The 15,463-nt window shown below is 49.7% G+C and overlaps 1 protein-coding gene across 2 annotated transcripts in view; it reads left to right on the top strand.

Moving 5' to 3' along the window:
* The window catches only part of FSTL4 (follistatin like 4), a 768,172-nt gene that overhangs the window by 132,181 nt on the left and 620,528 nt on the right, over nt 1-15,463 (top strand). For both annotated transcript variants that reach the window (XM_060416502.1, XM_042250516.2), the window contains one exon: nt 10,913-11,017. The gene's annotated coding sequence lies outside the window, so the exon portion shown is untranslated. The remainder of the gene's footprint in view (nt 1-10,912; nt 11,018-15,463) is intronic.

The following is a 15,463-nucleotide window of genomic DNA, read 5'->3' as shown; positions in this document are numbered from 1 at the left end:
GCTTTCCACTGGGTTGCTTGAACTGCCCATTCATCAGTCTGTGGCTCTTTTCTGGTTACAGAGTGTCCTCACGACTTTCAGAGGCAACAGTCAGCTGGTGGCAAGCGAAGGAACAGAGTTTCAAGAGAGGAGCAGGGTGACCTGCTTCTGTAAATTCTGAGCATCCCTCTGTTCGTTCAAGTGTCTGTAGAACATCCTCTGATTATTGCATTTGTCTTCCATTTAAAGTGTGAAGAGCCCTCTTGACCCTATGCAAGCCAGTCAAAAATGAATGATTTTAGAAAAACTTTCTGAAGTAGATTTCTATTTACAGAAATGAGATTTGAACACAGTCTCCATCTATATCGTGGGGGAAGGTGAACGGAGCTCATGAGGTTATACTTGCATTTGGAATGCAGCAGCTTTCCCTCAAAAGGTGCTGAGCATCTCAAATTTTATCTACAATAAAGGTAAATAAGCAAACATTACCCCTATCCTGCTGTTGGGAGACTGAGGAACAGAGAGGGAGATGCATGTTTCTTTCTCAGCATCTTCGCTGACCCAGCAGACCACTGGATGTAAAGAGGCTGTTTAACAACAAAAGGGAATGGTGTTATTGTTGCAAGGCTGATGGGATGCTCATGAATATTCATGATGCTTATGCATAGTCACAAAGCAAGAATGTGATTGACAGGCCACACCTGAAAGTTTCCCAAAGTGAAAGTATTAGTAGCTCAGTTGTGCCAACTCTTCGCTACTGCATGAACTGTAGCCCGCCAGGCTCCTTTGTCCATGGGATTCTCCAGGCAAGAATACTGGAGTGGGTGGGTAGCCATTCTCTTCTGCAGAAGATCTTCCTGACCCAGGGATTGAATCCAGGTCTCCCGCATCGTAGGCAGATTCTTTACTGTGGCTCAAAGTGCCAACAAAAGGCTTCTCAGCTGTGAGCCTTGGTGTCTGCCCTCCTCTGGAAGGGCTCTGCAGGGATGAGGCTCCTTCAGGTAACATCTGCCTGGAGGGTCACCTGGGTTCTTGTCTTCCCATTCATACACAGTGGGTGCCCTCACCCAGGTTGTTCCAAGTCCTGCTTTGGGAAAAGAAATATTTGCTTCATGACTCCCCAGTGATGGGGAAGCATAATTGTAACATAAGTTAATCCTCTTGCTTTGGCCCACCCAGCAGCACCCAGGAGCCAGTTTCTCTCTGGGTCAGAAGAGGGGAAGAAGTGAGAAGGCTGGTGCTCTCCAGGCGGGTGCCTGCGATTTCCTCCCCAGGTACTTCATTCATACTGGAAGCCAAGGCGAGGCACATGCCTTCCTGGGACCCATGCTGTGGCCTCAAGATAGTGCGGTCTGCTTTCTCTCTCAGAGCAGCTCTGAGAAGGACAGCAGAGCCTGGGAGTTACTCAGTGGTCCAGGCCCCGCCCCTGCCCCCTGGTTGGATGAGACAGGTGGGTGTAGATGTTGCTGAAGCCTCTGCAAATGAGGAAACAACTGTTTTCCTCCCAAGTCTGGGTTTCATCTGCAGCTCTCCCTCCCCTCCTCACCCATGTTGGAAACCTTGGCACTTTCTGAGCGGGGTGTGAGTCTCCTCCCTGTCCAGAAGCAGGCTGAGCAGGTGGCTTCCACACATGCCACAGAATGTGTGGGTTTCTGCTACTTAATGTTACTGGGGACTTCCCTAATACTGAATGTTGGAGGCTTTTTGTGACCCTGCTGTGTGGCTGTGTGCTGCTCATCACAGAGCTGGCCAGGATTTTCTTGAACCAGTCCCTTGACATAGATCCTACAAGTAGTGCTTCATCTTGGAAGAAAAACCTTCCAGAGTCCAAGTCCCAGTTTTAGCCTGTTGTTGTTCAGCCGCTGAGTTGTGTCCAGCTCTTTATGAGCCCCGTGAGCTGCAGCACGCCAGGATTCCCTGTCCTTCACTATCTCCTGGAGTTTGCTTAGACTCACGTACATTGAGTCAATGATGCCTTCCAACCATTCCATCCTCTGTCGTTCCCTTCTCTTCCTGCCTTTAACCTTTCCTAGCATCAGGGTTTTTTCCAACGAGTCGGCTCTTGGCATCAAGTGGCCAAAGTATTGGAGCTTCAGCTTCAGCGTCAGTCCTTTCAATGAATATTCAGAGCTGATTTCCTTTAGGTTTGACTGGTTTTATCTCCTTATTGTCCAGAGGACTCTCAGAAGTCTTCTCCAGCACCACAGTTCAAAAACATCAGTTCTTTGGCGCTTAGCCTTCTTTACGGTCCAACCCTCACATCCATACATGACTACTGGAAAAACCATAGTATAACCATGTCTTTTACTATACAGACCTTTGTTGGCAAGTTGATGTCTCTGCTTTTGAGATCAACCTGAGTTTGTGGCAGAGGTGGCAGTTCCTTGTCTTGGTATCTTCCAGTATGACAGCTTCTTGGAAGCTGGGATCCTGGCTGACTCATCCTTGCCCCTATGATACTTAGTATCAGACATTGTATACAGTTGGAGCTCAGTAAATATGCTGAGCTAACTCCTGGGCAGTTCTCTCAGTGGTCCTGGGGCATTCAGGTGCCCAAACCTCTGGGCAGTGAACCAGGCCTGCTGCCACCAAGGGCTGCTGCCCCTGTCTTGCATGGACACCCTTGGCAGACCCCCTGTCAGTTCTGGAACTCACTGCTTGGGCTCTGCCTCGATTTAATAGGGTTCCTTAGGGACAGGGGTGCTTCCTTTTCCCTCCAGCCAGCCTCAGTCCTGGGACGAGGCCTTGGAACATGGAACTTAGGAAAGGTTTACTATTGCTCTGGGTCATTTGAGAATCAGTCTGGGTTGTATTAATGGGACAAAAAGTTGCCAAGAGAGGACCAGAAGAGTGAATTAGCCACAGAGCTTTCTGAAGGGTAGAAGAAAAAGAATCAGGACAAAATATCCTATGACAGGGAAACCTGCCCTTTTGTTTGTTGACATACATCTCTGCTTCAGGCTATTTTGTAAATGAGTATTTTATTGATAAAATGAATACGATGAAATGAATGTGTGGAGGTGATGAAAGGATGAATGGAAATTTACCTGTGAACGTCTCTGTAATTGAGTGCCTATCTGCAGGATGAATAGTGGAAGCAAATTATCCACGATGGGCCAACTCTCTGCTTTTCTAGGACTGTGCATGCTATTCTTCCTGCTCAATAGAGGACATTGTCTGCTCCACCAAATTAGCCAAACACAGATAATGTTGTCAGAGAATGGCTCCATTAGATTTCATAGACGCCTGACACCAAGACAAAAGCCTCTACCCTCGCAGCATTTCAACATCAATTTTTTCTTACATGACTCAAAAAATAAATTTGTTTTGTGGGGCAGAGATGATGAGTTTGACAGGTTTTTAGAACAGAAGATAAAAGAGAAGTTAGCAATATTGGCTGGGGGGATTCCAGCAAGTTTCATTAGGCTATTTAACATACACAGGGATGTAGGCAACTTGGTGACCTGGAAGGGACTTTCCTACTGGGCGATGGATGTGGGGAGCCTGGCTCCTGTCCCTATGGGGATGTTAACTTGGTTTGCGCATTCTGCCTCTTGGAGATGACAATGTTGAGACTCAGAGTAGAGACCTTAAGCTAAGAAATCTGGTGGGGAACTGAGGGTTGAAGAGGGGCTGTACCCACAGCCTCCACATGACTGAATTTTTTTTCTTTTTGCAACTGTGCTGCACAGGGAATCTTAGTTCTCCTTCCAGGGATCAAATCCGTGCTTCCTACAGTGGAAGCATGGAGTCTTAACCCCTGGTCCACCAGGGAAATCTCGGAATGTTTCTTATAGAACTCAAAACAGTACTCAGGTAACAGTGCCTAGGAAGTCTCGGGTCTGCTGGGAGAGCTGAGTGGAGCGTGGGGCACAGGGAGGGCATCCCATAAACGGGGCAGCTGTTCAGAAAAAGAGAGGCAGGAAAGCACTGCACCCACGGTACTGGGTGGGCAAATTTCAGCACACACTTCAGGAAGACCTGAGAAATCTAACGAACTCTCGACACTTTATTTTCTTTTCATTGAAGAAAGTCTTATAATAATAGGGAGTCCTAAAGAATAATTCTTCCATCTTACTACCCTGATCCACCAGAGAACATTTTGCCTGTGTCTTCCCATATCCATGTGTGGAAGTTTGGTTTTTCTGTTTGCTCTTCCTATTCCCTCTGGCAGGAGCACGGCACACACCTCGTTTCTGGGGCATACACCGAGTTGGGAGACCTCCAGGGGAGAATGGAGGCAAAGACTCTTTCTGCAAAGGGCACGCAGAGTTAGGCCCGGGGTGGACTCCTTGGCAGAGTAGGGGCCTGGGTGTCTGCTGGGCATTTGATGGGAAGACCAGGGTCTCCTTCATTCTCTCCCTGGGGGCCTGGTTCTCACTGTTAGGTGAGCAAGGGACTGGGACATGGCGGGAGGTTGGGGTGCAGGATGATGGAGTACAAACTCTGGAGACCAAAAGTGGGATTCTGGGAGGGGTGAGCAGAGGGATTAAGAAGCCAAGGAGGCAGTGTGTTGGGGCTCAGAGAGAGGTGGGGTTAAGAGATGGGCTCTCGGAGCATCATGCAGTGGGTCCCAACAGAAGCAGTCCTGAGTGCCAAGAAAGAGTTGGGAAGCCCCTGTCCAAGAGGGCTGCTCACAGATAACAGTGGGGGACTGGGGTGGCCCCAGTGATTCCCCTGGCCCCTTTCTAGATATCACATGGATGAGCAGTTAATCAGGGGTCAGACTGTTTTATTCCTGTAATGGATTGTTGTATCTTCCCCTTTTAGTGTCTAGGGGAAGGAGATGTGTTTATGTACGTGTGTGTGTGTGTTTTCAGCCACAGTATACCCACTAGTTTAAGGTCACTTATATTCGTCTGGTGTGATCCATGTTTTTGACGGCCATATAATCCTTGGCTGAACTGATGACTATGATGTAGTAGGTACTACACAAGATCCATGGTCTAGTGTCCGGCAGGCCCTGAGGACAATGTGGCCAGGCAAGGCTTGAGAGACAAGGGCTTTTCTCAACAGAGACAGAATAGCCCAGCTCTTCATCTGGCTTCATCAGGGTGGCTGTGGAGCAGGCGTCTGGTCTTGCTGCCCTCCCCTAGGATCAAGGCAAGGTCTTTTAGGGGAAAGGGAAGCAGGAACCGCATTAGGCAGGTTGAGCAAAAAGTGGCTGACTATAGGGATTTAGGGACTCACACGATGGTTGGGGGTGGAGTGAAAGTGAAAGTTGCTCAGGTGTGTCTGACTCTTTGCAGGCCCCATGGACTATACAGTCTATGGAATTCTCCAGGCCAGAATATTGGAGTGGGGAGCCTTTCCCTTCTCCAGGGCATCTTGGAGTAGCGGGAAACAAAGGCCAGAAAGGTCTCATTCAGAAAATCTGCAAGTATAAGAATCTCGCAGAAAGCTGTAGATAATGCTCTCAACTGTCTATACCATGGAAGTAGGAGACTCTCAAAGGAGACCTGGAAGCTAGCAACAAAACCTCAGACCACCAGAAGCTTCTCCCAGCTTCTGCCAGAAAAGTATGGCTTCTAGCTCCCCTTAGCTTTCCAGGCTTCACATGAGTGGCTCTCACTGGCAGAATCTAACTGCAGCCCTGTGGACAAGAGACTCTGGGATTTTCATGTGACTCAGGAGAGAGTATGGGAGTCACAGTGATACTGTGTTGGCAATAGGCAATTTGGTACAAGAGTTTTTTTTAGCCCCAAAGGCTAGCATAGTATGTGGCACAGAGTAGGAGCTAAACACACATTTATTGAAAGAATGAAGTGTGGGTGGGAGCACCATTCAGAGGGGTATTTCTATTCTGCATAAGGTGAGGGGTGGGCTTCCAGAAGCTTTACTTCCAATCGAGAAGGAGAGAGGGACTGGAACTCCAGAAAGTGCTCCTGGGTCTGGGAAGTGGAAACCATGGCAGTCGTGTTGAGTTTCCAAAATCCAAGGTGGAGAAACAAGAGGGTTGAGGCATGGAGCCTGAACTCAACTGGGGTTTCTCTTCTCCTGCCTACTGGCCAGGCATGGCCAGGTCTTCCTCTCAGACTATAATCTTAGGTGCTTGGCTTGGAGTTGGAAGAGCCAAGTTTGTTGATGCGTGCTGGGGTCAGTCTTGGGAGCTCCCAGTGATCAGAACTATGTTCATCTCAATTCTTGATAGTAAATAATGGGCAAACCTACGTGAGCCAAAAAGGACATTTGTTGACTTATGTCACTGAGTAGTTCAGGGGTATCTGCCTTCAGGCAAGGTGAGATTCAGCAGCAGAAATGATTCTCTCTCCCCTATCCGCTCCCTCTCTTGGCTCTACTCTCTTTGATGTTCATCCAAGTGTGGGTCTTGTTCTCTCCCGCTGCAGTGGGCCTCCTTCATATAGTCAGGGAAAAGAGCTACTGGCATCTTCAGGCCTCCATGATCCTAGCTTGGTGAGTCAGTGGAAGGTAAGTTTCCTCTCCACGTATGGGTATATAAACCTGAAAATAATTTAGCTTGACAGGTCAAGTGTCCACCTGGACCAATTACTATGTTTAGAGAGATGTGGTACTGTAACTGTTTTGGTTTGGCACACCTGCCCATATCTGTGGCCAGTGGCTGGGGCTGGGGGAGGGGAACTGTGATGGATAGCTTCACAGGAAACACATGGAAAGCTGGAGGGATCGTTCCCCAGGGAATAAAAGTTGCAGAGAATGCAACATGATTCCAGAACTAAAGAGAACAGGAAGAAGCCTAGGCTGGGATGATGGTGACTCTGGGCAGAGAAGGAATACCCTTTGAGAGCCCTCAGCTTGGTCAGCATCATCTCGCATGTACCTGAGTATCCAGCCAGACCCTTCTCCAGCTCTGGGAGAGCTGGCAAGCGTCGAGCAGGTGTGACTGTCCAGCAGCTGGACTTCTCCCTGGGGTGTTGCAAAGCTCCTCACTCCCCTCAATTACATTGCATTTGCCATGGATTTTTTTCTTTCTTTCTTTCTTTTTAATTGAAGGATAATTACAATATTATGTTGGTTCCTGCCATATATCAACATGGATCAGCCATAAGTATACATATGTCCCCTCCCTCCTGAGCCTCTCTCTCCCACCTCCCACCTGTGCCATGGACTTATTTTTAAATGCCATATTTTCCCTGAACACCTTGTTTGAGAAGAACAAGGCTTTTCAGCTACATGGGTTTTACAGTGAAATGTACCCACTCAGGAAGGATCTAAAGCTCTCCCTTTCTCATCTTTCCATCCATTTTGATCCCTTGGCTCTGGCAATCTCCTACTTAGAAATTGCAGGATTATGCATTTATTCAGTCAATATTTACTGAGAACCTACTGGGTGAAAGGCCCAGGGATCCATAAAACAAGTCCAGTCCTGGCCCTCACCAAACTTAAAGACCAGCAGGGAAGTCAACAAGGTGAAACAAACAAGAAAACATGAACATTATCCAGTTGGTGACTACATTACTCAGGGTGATGGGATACATGCTCCAAGGAGGAAGCATGGGGTCATGAGACCAACCTGGCTCTGGGGCAGGGAGGTTCTGTGAGAGGGGGATGTTAGTGTGAGAGCTGAAGGATGGTGGATTCTAGAAAGAGGGCTGAGCACTGAAGAATTGACACTGTAGAACTGTGGTGCTGGGAAAGACTCTTGAGAGCCCCTTGGACAGCATGGAAATCAAACTAGTCCATCCTAAAGGAAATCAACCCTGAATATGCATTGGGAGGACTGATGCTGAAGCTGAAGCTCCAATACTTTGGCCACCTGATGCGAAGAGCTGACTCATTGGAAAAGACCCTGATGCTGGGAAAGATTGGGGGCAGGAGGAGAAAGGGACAACAGAGGATGAGACAGTTGGATAGAATCACCGACTCCATGGACATGAGTTTGAGCAAACTCTGGGAGATGGTGAAGGACAGGGAAGCCTGGCGTGCAGCAGTCCATGGGGTCATAAAGATTTGGACATGACTTAGCAACTGAACAACGCCCCAAAACTGACTGGCAGGGAGGAGGGCATTCCCCTAATTGCACTTGAATCTCTCAAGTCAAGGCTGGGCTGGCAGTGTCACTGCAGGACAGCCTCCCTGGCTGCAGCTGAAGCAGAACAGGAGTTTGGGCTGTTGGGTAGGGAGAGATGGGGGTGCTTGGAAGAGGCTGTTAGCAGTGCAGGTGGCACCAAGTACTGGATTCAGGATGTAATTTGAAGGTAAAGTCATACAAACCCATGGGTGGTGTTGGATAGGATGTGGCAATGAGGAGAAAGAGAAGAATAATTGGCGGAGGTGCAGGAGGCTCAGAGGAAGCTGATTGGGAGGAAATAAATGCAGGCACATGCGTTCTGTCTTGGACATTTTGAGTTGGAGGAGATATTGGAGAGACAGTTGGATATTTGCATCTGGGCTGGAGACACACACCCAGAGATGGTGAGTGAAGTCCTGGCCACGGGTGCCTGTGTGGGGGATTGAGGGAGATCAGGCCGGAGTAACCCAGGAAACAGAGCATTTGGAGGTCAGTAAGAGGAGAAGCAGCCAGTAAACAGATAAACCCGACGGGGCGCAGGCGGCAACTCACCTGTGATAAATCATGCCTGTGCTGCCCAGACTGCAGATGTGGGCTGGGAGGAGCCCCCCAGGCACCAGGGGCCTGTCGCTGGGTGATGGATGAAGGCTGTTCCCACCCACCCGCCACGCACTGGCAAATGCTTCCCACCACCACCAGGCAGTCCCTCGGGAACAGAGAAAATAGCTGAGCAGGCTCACCGTGACAGCTTTTAAAAGAGACTTTTAAAACTTCTGATAATTGTTGATTAAAAGGCCCATTGCTCCAAAGGGTCTGCTTGTGGTGGAAGAAGGAAAGTCAGTTTAGAGGAAATTTCTGGGGAGGTGACGCTTTCCAGCAAATTGGCCAGGCAGCGTTTGCAGCCCCAGGCTTATATTTCAAAAGCCATTAAGAGCCCCTCAAGAAAGTGCTGCAAGGTAGTCGTTTTGAAAAAGGGAAATACTTTTTGGAGAGGAGAAGGAGAAAATACCAGCTGAGGGGCTTGCAGTGGGAGGAGGCGGAGGCCCCCTGTTCACCTTGGGCTTGGTGAAGGGCTGGCCTCCCAGTTTCCTGCACTGCATGCTCGGGCTTTGTGGACTCCTGTCCCTAGCTCTCTTTTCCCTAATAACCCTCTCTGATCTCCGGTGGCCCGTGACTTCTGCATAACCTGTGCATGCTTGTGGACAGGGACCCTCATCCTACTTGCTGTTTTACATACATCACCGGTTTCCCCGGCAGGCTGTGTGTACACTTAGAGGGCACTCAGGGTGCTGGGCATGGGATGAACTCTGCCAAACCTCAGCGGCTCCTTTCCTCCTTGCTAAGTGTGGCCCAGGTGCTGTTGGGGAGCTGGTTCTTAGCACCTGTCATGTTTCTGTCCTGGACCTTGTAACAATGTCCCATGTGGGGCTATCCAAGAAAATGCAGGCAGCGTAAATGAACTGTGTGCGTGTGTGTCCTCTCAACTCTCTATGGTTGTCAAGGTCAGGGCAGTAGACAGGCAGGCTAGGGGAGGACTGCCCAGCAGCATCACCTGGGATGTTTTTGTTGTTCAGTTGCTCAGTCGTGTCCAACTCTTTGTGACCCCATGGACTGCTGCACGCCAGGCTTCTCTGTCCTTTACCATCTCCCAGAGTTTGCTCAAACTCTCGTCCACTGAGTTGATGATGCTATCCAACCATCTCATCCTTTGTCACCCCTTTCTCCTCCTGTCCTCAATCTTTCCCAGCATCAGGATCTTCTCCAATGAATCAGCTCTTGGCATCAGGTGGCCAAAGTACTGGAGCTTCAGCTTCAGTATCAGTCCTTCCAATTAATATTTAGGGTTGCTTTTCTTTAGGATTGACTGGTTTGATCTCCTCGCAGTCCAAGGGACTCTCAAGTCTTCTCCAGGCTCTCCAGTTCTCCACAGTTCAAAAGCATCAATTCTTTGGCTCTCCGCCTTCTTTATAGTCCAACTCTCACATCCCTACATGAACGTGAAAGTAAAGTCACTCAGTTGTGTCCAGCTTTTCGTGACCCCATGGACTGTAGCCTACCAGGCTCCTCCGTCCATGGGATTTTCCAGGCAAGACTACTGGAGTGGGTTGCCATTTCCTTCTCCAGAGGATCTTCCCAACCCAGGGATCGAACCCAGGTCTCCTGCATTGTAAGCAGATGCTTTACAGTCTGAGCCACCAGGGAAGTCTGACTACCAGAAAAACCATAGCTTTTATGATATAGACCTTTGTCAGCAAAATAATATCCCTGCTTTATAATATTCCGTTAAGGTTTGTCACAGCTCTGGGGGTGAAGTGAGGTCATTAAGAGCATGCATACAGCACATGACCAGGGTGGGAGGGGAGACCTGGTGCCTCCCTGGCCCTGGCACCAAGTGTCTCTGGGTCCTGTGGGAGCCCAAGACCTGCATCAGAGCCCTGTGCCTGGGGAGAAGGGGTTGCACTTCTGGGAAGACAGATCTGCTCACCTGACGTGAGCTCAGAGAGGTATGTGGAGGCCCTGCCTGTGGATGCCAGTCTCCAGCCCTGGCGGCTCCCTGAGCCCCACTCCTACACCTGGTTTGAGTCGTTTCTCTCCTGCTTTCCCCATGTAAATGCTGGTTTGTGTAATCGTTTTGAAAGTTTTCTCTCTAAACCTAGTCTCATTGCTGAGTTGACATAAAGCCATGCCCAGGAACCACACTCATGAGGAAGGTTCGTGCGTTCACAGTAACAAAATCTAGTGTTTTAAAAACTTCCCTCCGCACATTCCCTTCCCTCCCCTTACCCTACCCTGCCGTTGTCCTCCTCCATCACCTCGGCTCGAGTTCGCTGTTACGGGAAAATGGGGTGGCTGGATTAGCTGAATTTTAAAGATCATGACATTATGACCCCATTTTTAGAACCCCAAAATACCTGAGTTAAAGTAGGCTTTATTTCTTTTCAGCCTGGTGAGGAGAAACCCATGAAGCACCCTGTCTCCCAGACGGAGGAAATCCGACAAGCAGTGGTGTGGGGAACAGGCCTGTGGGTGAGAGGAGAGCTCGACAAGGTGAGTCATGGACCTGAGGCCACTGGGCTGCCACTGGCTTTGGTTCAGCTTGGGTGGTGTTGGATCTCCATGTGAAGGAAGGGCTTTGGGGCCAGCACCGTCCTTGGATGACAAGCGTGTACTGGCAAAGAATTTTGGGACATCCGGGCCTCTGTGGGTGCTCTGGGTCCTGGAGGATGAGTTTCCACAGGTTTTCTGAGAGTCTGTGGGAAGACCACTTGACCTTGGGGCAGACTTGGGAAGCACAGCACTGCCCAAGGGATGAGATGGACTTTGGAGTCAGAGAGGACTGAAGGCCAAGATGTGGGACTCAGTGATGGAAATTGGAAATGAGGTGCCTGGCCCTGGGGAGGACAGGGTTGAGACTGACTCCTAGCAAGGGAGAGAGGAGGAAGGGTCATGAAGGGGACCAAGGAGTCCTGGGCTCAATGCAGTCTGGTCTTTAATGGATCTGGGGATGGGTGCTGTTAACTCCTAAGATTCCTCGAAGTTTTGTCTTCCCATGGTAATCTGGTGGCAAGGACTTGTTTCTCTGTGGTTGTAAAAGAGGCTTATGTGCTTATCTGAGAGACAGATAAAGAGACTGGAAAGTGGTTGGGGGCAGGAAGGAGTTGGAGGCAGAAGAGAAGGATGGGGACTAGGGATGGAAAGACGGGTGCACAGGGCAGGATCCTCAGGCGCTCAGGGGCATGTCAGGGTCTTCAGTGCTTGGGAGCCCTGTGACTCCCTGAGAGGACCCAGGGACCCCTCCCCTGTGTACCTACCTTCACACACCATGTGTCCATGTGGGCACCAGGCTTGGTAGTGCCCGTCCCTTGCTCACTGTTGGTTCCCAGGTAGAGATTTAGGCCTCATAGAAAAGACCTCACAGAGATTTGACTCCTGTGAACTTTTGTGTCTCTTTCTGAAACATCCTCTAGACATCACTTCACTCCATTTCAGAAGGTCCTAGTGGGTACCAGTCCTGGAAGATGCCCTGTGAATACTGCCTATGGCCTGCTGAATAATTTTGGGGATGCCCCATCCTATGCTTCCTTCTTGGAGATTCCCAATTAACAGTAGCATTCCAAAGGCTCTGAGAAGTCCTTTAAAACGTATCTGTTCAATGTTCCTTAATCCTGTGTTTTCTAAACTCATTTGACTACAGAAAGGTACAGGAAGGCTGTTAAAGTCCTATGCTAGTCTCCCATTCTCTCTCCACACCTTGGGGCCCTCTGATTACTCTATATTCTCATGCTAACTACCTCATGGACTCACACACTCTCAAATTTCCTCCCACGGTGTAGATTAGGCAGGGCCTTTATCATCTGATTTAGGAGCAGGCCCACTAGAGCCAGAGCATGGCACATTGGTTCGCTCTGACCGCTCAGCCAGCCCCTCTGGCAGCCTGAGTTTGCAGACCGATTGCCTCTTGGTTCACACTCTCTGGTTCAGCTGGAGCATTTGGCCCAAAGGTTGCCTGTGTGCTCACCTTCACGGACAAATGCAGCTCGCCTGGGCCTAGGCCACTCCATGGAGAATGGGATGTGAGCAGAAACATTCCATCTGTTGCACCCCGCTCCTCTGCAGCAGCTCAGGACCCAGGCTGTGCTGACTGTCTGGTTTTGCATATATGTTAAAGGGCATTCTTCCAGATTTGAAAACCCTTTTGTCAAGGTCCACGGGCAGTCTGAGCATGTGACAGAGGCCCTCCAGGCTTGGAGAGGGGAGCAGAGGGACACAGAGAGAAAGCAGGAACCACTCCAGAGGTTGGGGCTCCCTTGATAGGCGTCGGGAATGGCTCAGGGTGGCCACCTTCTCTCACCTTGTCCCTGCAGTCTGCTCAAGGTGGGCCCTGCTGACCTGTAGCTGATTCTAGTGAATGTGGGGCTGGAGTCCTGGACTGTGGGGTTTGTAGTTTGTCTGTGGACAAGTACTTGTTACTCTCAGGTCTTGGCTTTCTCCACTGATAAAACTTTGTGGTAGACCAGATGCCCTGGGGCTTGTCATGGCTTAGGTGATAAGATTCTACTTGCAAGCTTGATTGTCTATTCATATGTTTGTTCCCAATGTTGCCTTGATTCCTAGTGAGACACATTGGACCCAGTGGTTGTCCTGGAAGGGAAGATTTCATTTCAAGGGCCCCCCACAGAGTGTGGTCTGTTGGGGCTCAGCAGCTCACCTTTCCTGCCCACTAGTGCTGGAGCTGGGGCAACTGCAGCTAAGAGTCAGGGTAGCATCGGCCAGCCGCATTTCTGAGCTGCCCTCTGAAGATAGCTCCATGACTTGACTCCTGTTTGGCATCCTCACAGGGTTGTGTCTGCATCCCTGTCTGTGTCTGCATTGGGGTCTGCTCTGAGCTCAGACATGGCCACAGCCCCCTGGCATTTCTGATACACACTGTCAGCCTCTCCAAGGCCTTGCCTGGCCTGCAGTTCTGGCTCTCCATTGCCCTGACCTCTGGCTTGGACAAACCTAACTTGACTCCTGGAGTGGCCAGAGCATGTGCAAGGCCTGAATCTGTTTACCTTTGATGACATAGCCCTCCTGCTCAAGGCCACATGCTTACCCATCTCCCAGGGAGAGAGTGAGTGGCCCCCTCGGATGATTGATTAGCATCCTGCATTTCTCTCTGCCAAGGTGTCTCAGAAGCACATGAGCAGATGGCTTCTCGGGGAATTCCTCTGGGGAACCGGGCTCCTACAACCCCAACAACATGGAAATCCAATATTCAAATAAGAGAAGAAGTTAGGAAACAAAACATGCTCTTTTCCCTCCTCTCAGTTAAAACCTGGATACAGAGTTATGTGCTGTGCTGTGCCAAGTCACTTCAGTCGTGTCCTATTCTTTATGACCTCATGGACTGTAGCCCGCCAGGCTTCTCTGTCCATCGGATTCTCCAGGCAAGAACACTGGAGTGGGCTGCCATTTCCTTCTCCAGGGGATTTTTCCGACCCAGGGATCGAACCTGTTTCTTATGTCTCCTGCACTGGCAGGCAGGATTTTTACCACTGCACCACCTGGTCAGAAATAACTTCTTCTCCCCCGGGGTTCTTTTCCCTGTAGAAGAGAAAACAGACCCAGGGCTGCTTCTAGCCTGTACAGGGGAAGGAGCCTCTGAAAAGCTGCTGCTCTGGCATGAAAGTCCTAGGAAGTAGACTTCAATTCAATTGAATAGGCTTTGCTTAAGCATCTACTGTGTGCCAGGCCTGGGCCTGGCTCTGCATGGAATCAGGTCTGATAGCCTATGTCTTTCAGACAGTTCAGTTCAGTTCAGCTGCTCAGTCATGTCCAACTCTGCGACCCCATGAACTGCAGCACACCAGGCCTCCCTGTCCATCACCAACTCCCAGAGTCCACCCAAACCCATGTCCATTGAGCTGGTGATGCCATCCAACCACCTCATCCTCTGTCATCCCCTTCTCCTCCTGCCCTCAATCTTTCCCAGCACCAGGGTCTTTTCAAATGAGTCAGCTCTTTGTATCAGGTGGCCAAAGTATTGGAGTTTCAGCTTCAGCATCAGTCCTTCCAATGAATATTCAGGACTGATTTCCTTTAGGATGGACTGGTTGAATCTCCTTGCAGTCCAAGGGACTCAAGAGTCTTCTCCACACCACAGTTCAGAAGCATCAATTCTTCTGTGCCTATGTCTTTAAAAGCACTTAATATGGATTTGGGTTTTGTTCCCAGCTCTGTTACCTTCTAGTTGTGAGACCTGGGATCAGGGCCTAGGCTGTCTGAGTCTCAGGTTCTCAGCCTGTAAGATGGGATCATAGTACCTATCTCATAGGATTGTTGAAAGAAGTGAATAAGTTAGAGTGTACAAAGCACTTAGCTGAGGCTTGCCTCATAATACACGCTCATTAATCACAGACGCTCTCATTAATCACACAGTCCCAGATCCCTTCCGCTGGCAGAAGAGATGTGCCCTGCGTTAGAGATGGCAAAGCAGAGGCCAAGAAAGGTCATATGAATTTTCCTAAAATCACTTGGGTTGCTGCTGAGAAGGCAGGGCTGGGATTGAGGTCTCTCAGTTCTCTATTAGGGTGTCCTGGCCCTGCTGTGACATGGGGTCCCTTCCCGGGTCTCAGGTCAGTCTGGGAGAAGAGCCTGCTGGCAGGCTCTCTGTCACTCTGCTGTTTGGCAAAGGTTGGGCCGTTAAAGCCATCTCTCTCATTTTAAGTGTTTTTTTGCTACCTTGAGAAAAGTGTAGAATTTCAAGTAATCAGAAGAGCGACCCAGATCCACCCCCCAAGCTGGCAAAGACAGTCCCTGTGTGGAGGAAGAATTTGGAGCCCCCTCCCCATGCCTGTGTTTTACGGGACCCCTTGCTCTCTAGCATTTAACTTTTCCTGTTCCTTTCTCTGAGGTTCAGTCCCATTAATGTTTATGAGCAAATAAAACTTGGATTGCTGCTTTGAGCCATGGGATCAGTGTTGACTTGGGGAGGAAGGTCTGATTTAATGT

This window comes from Ovis aries, chromosome 5 (assembly GCF_016772045.2).
Source record: "Ovis aries strain OAR_USU_Benz2616 breed Rambouillet chromosome 5, ARS-UI_Ramb_v3.0, whole genome shotgun sequence".
In the NCBI taxonomy this organism is placed as follows: Eukaryota; Metazoa; Chordata; class Mammalia; order Artiodactyla; family Bovidae; genus Ovis; species Ovis aries.
Note: the sequence above shows the minus strand (reverse complement) of the source record. Positions and strands in the feature narration are given on the sequence as shown.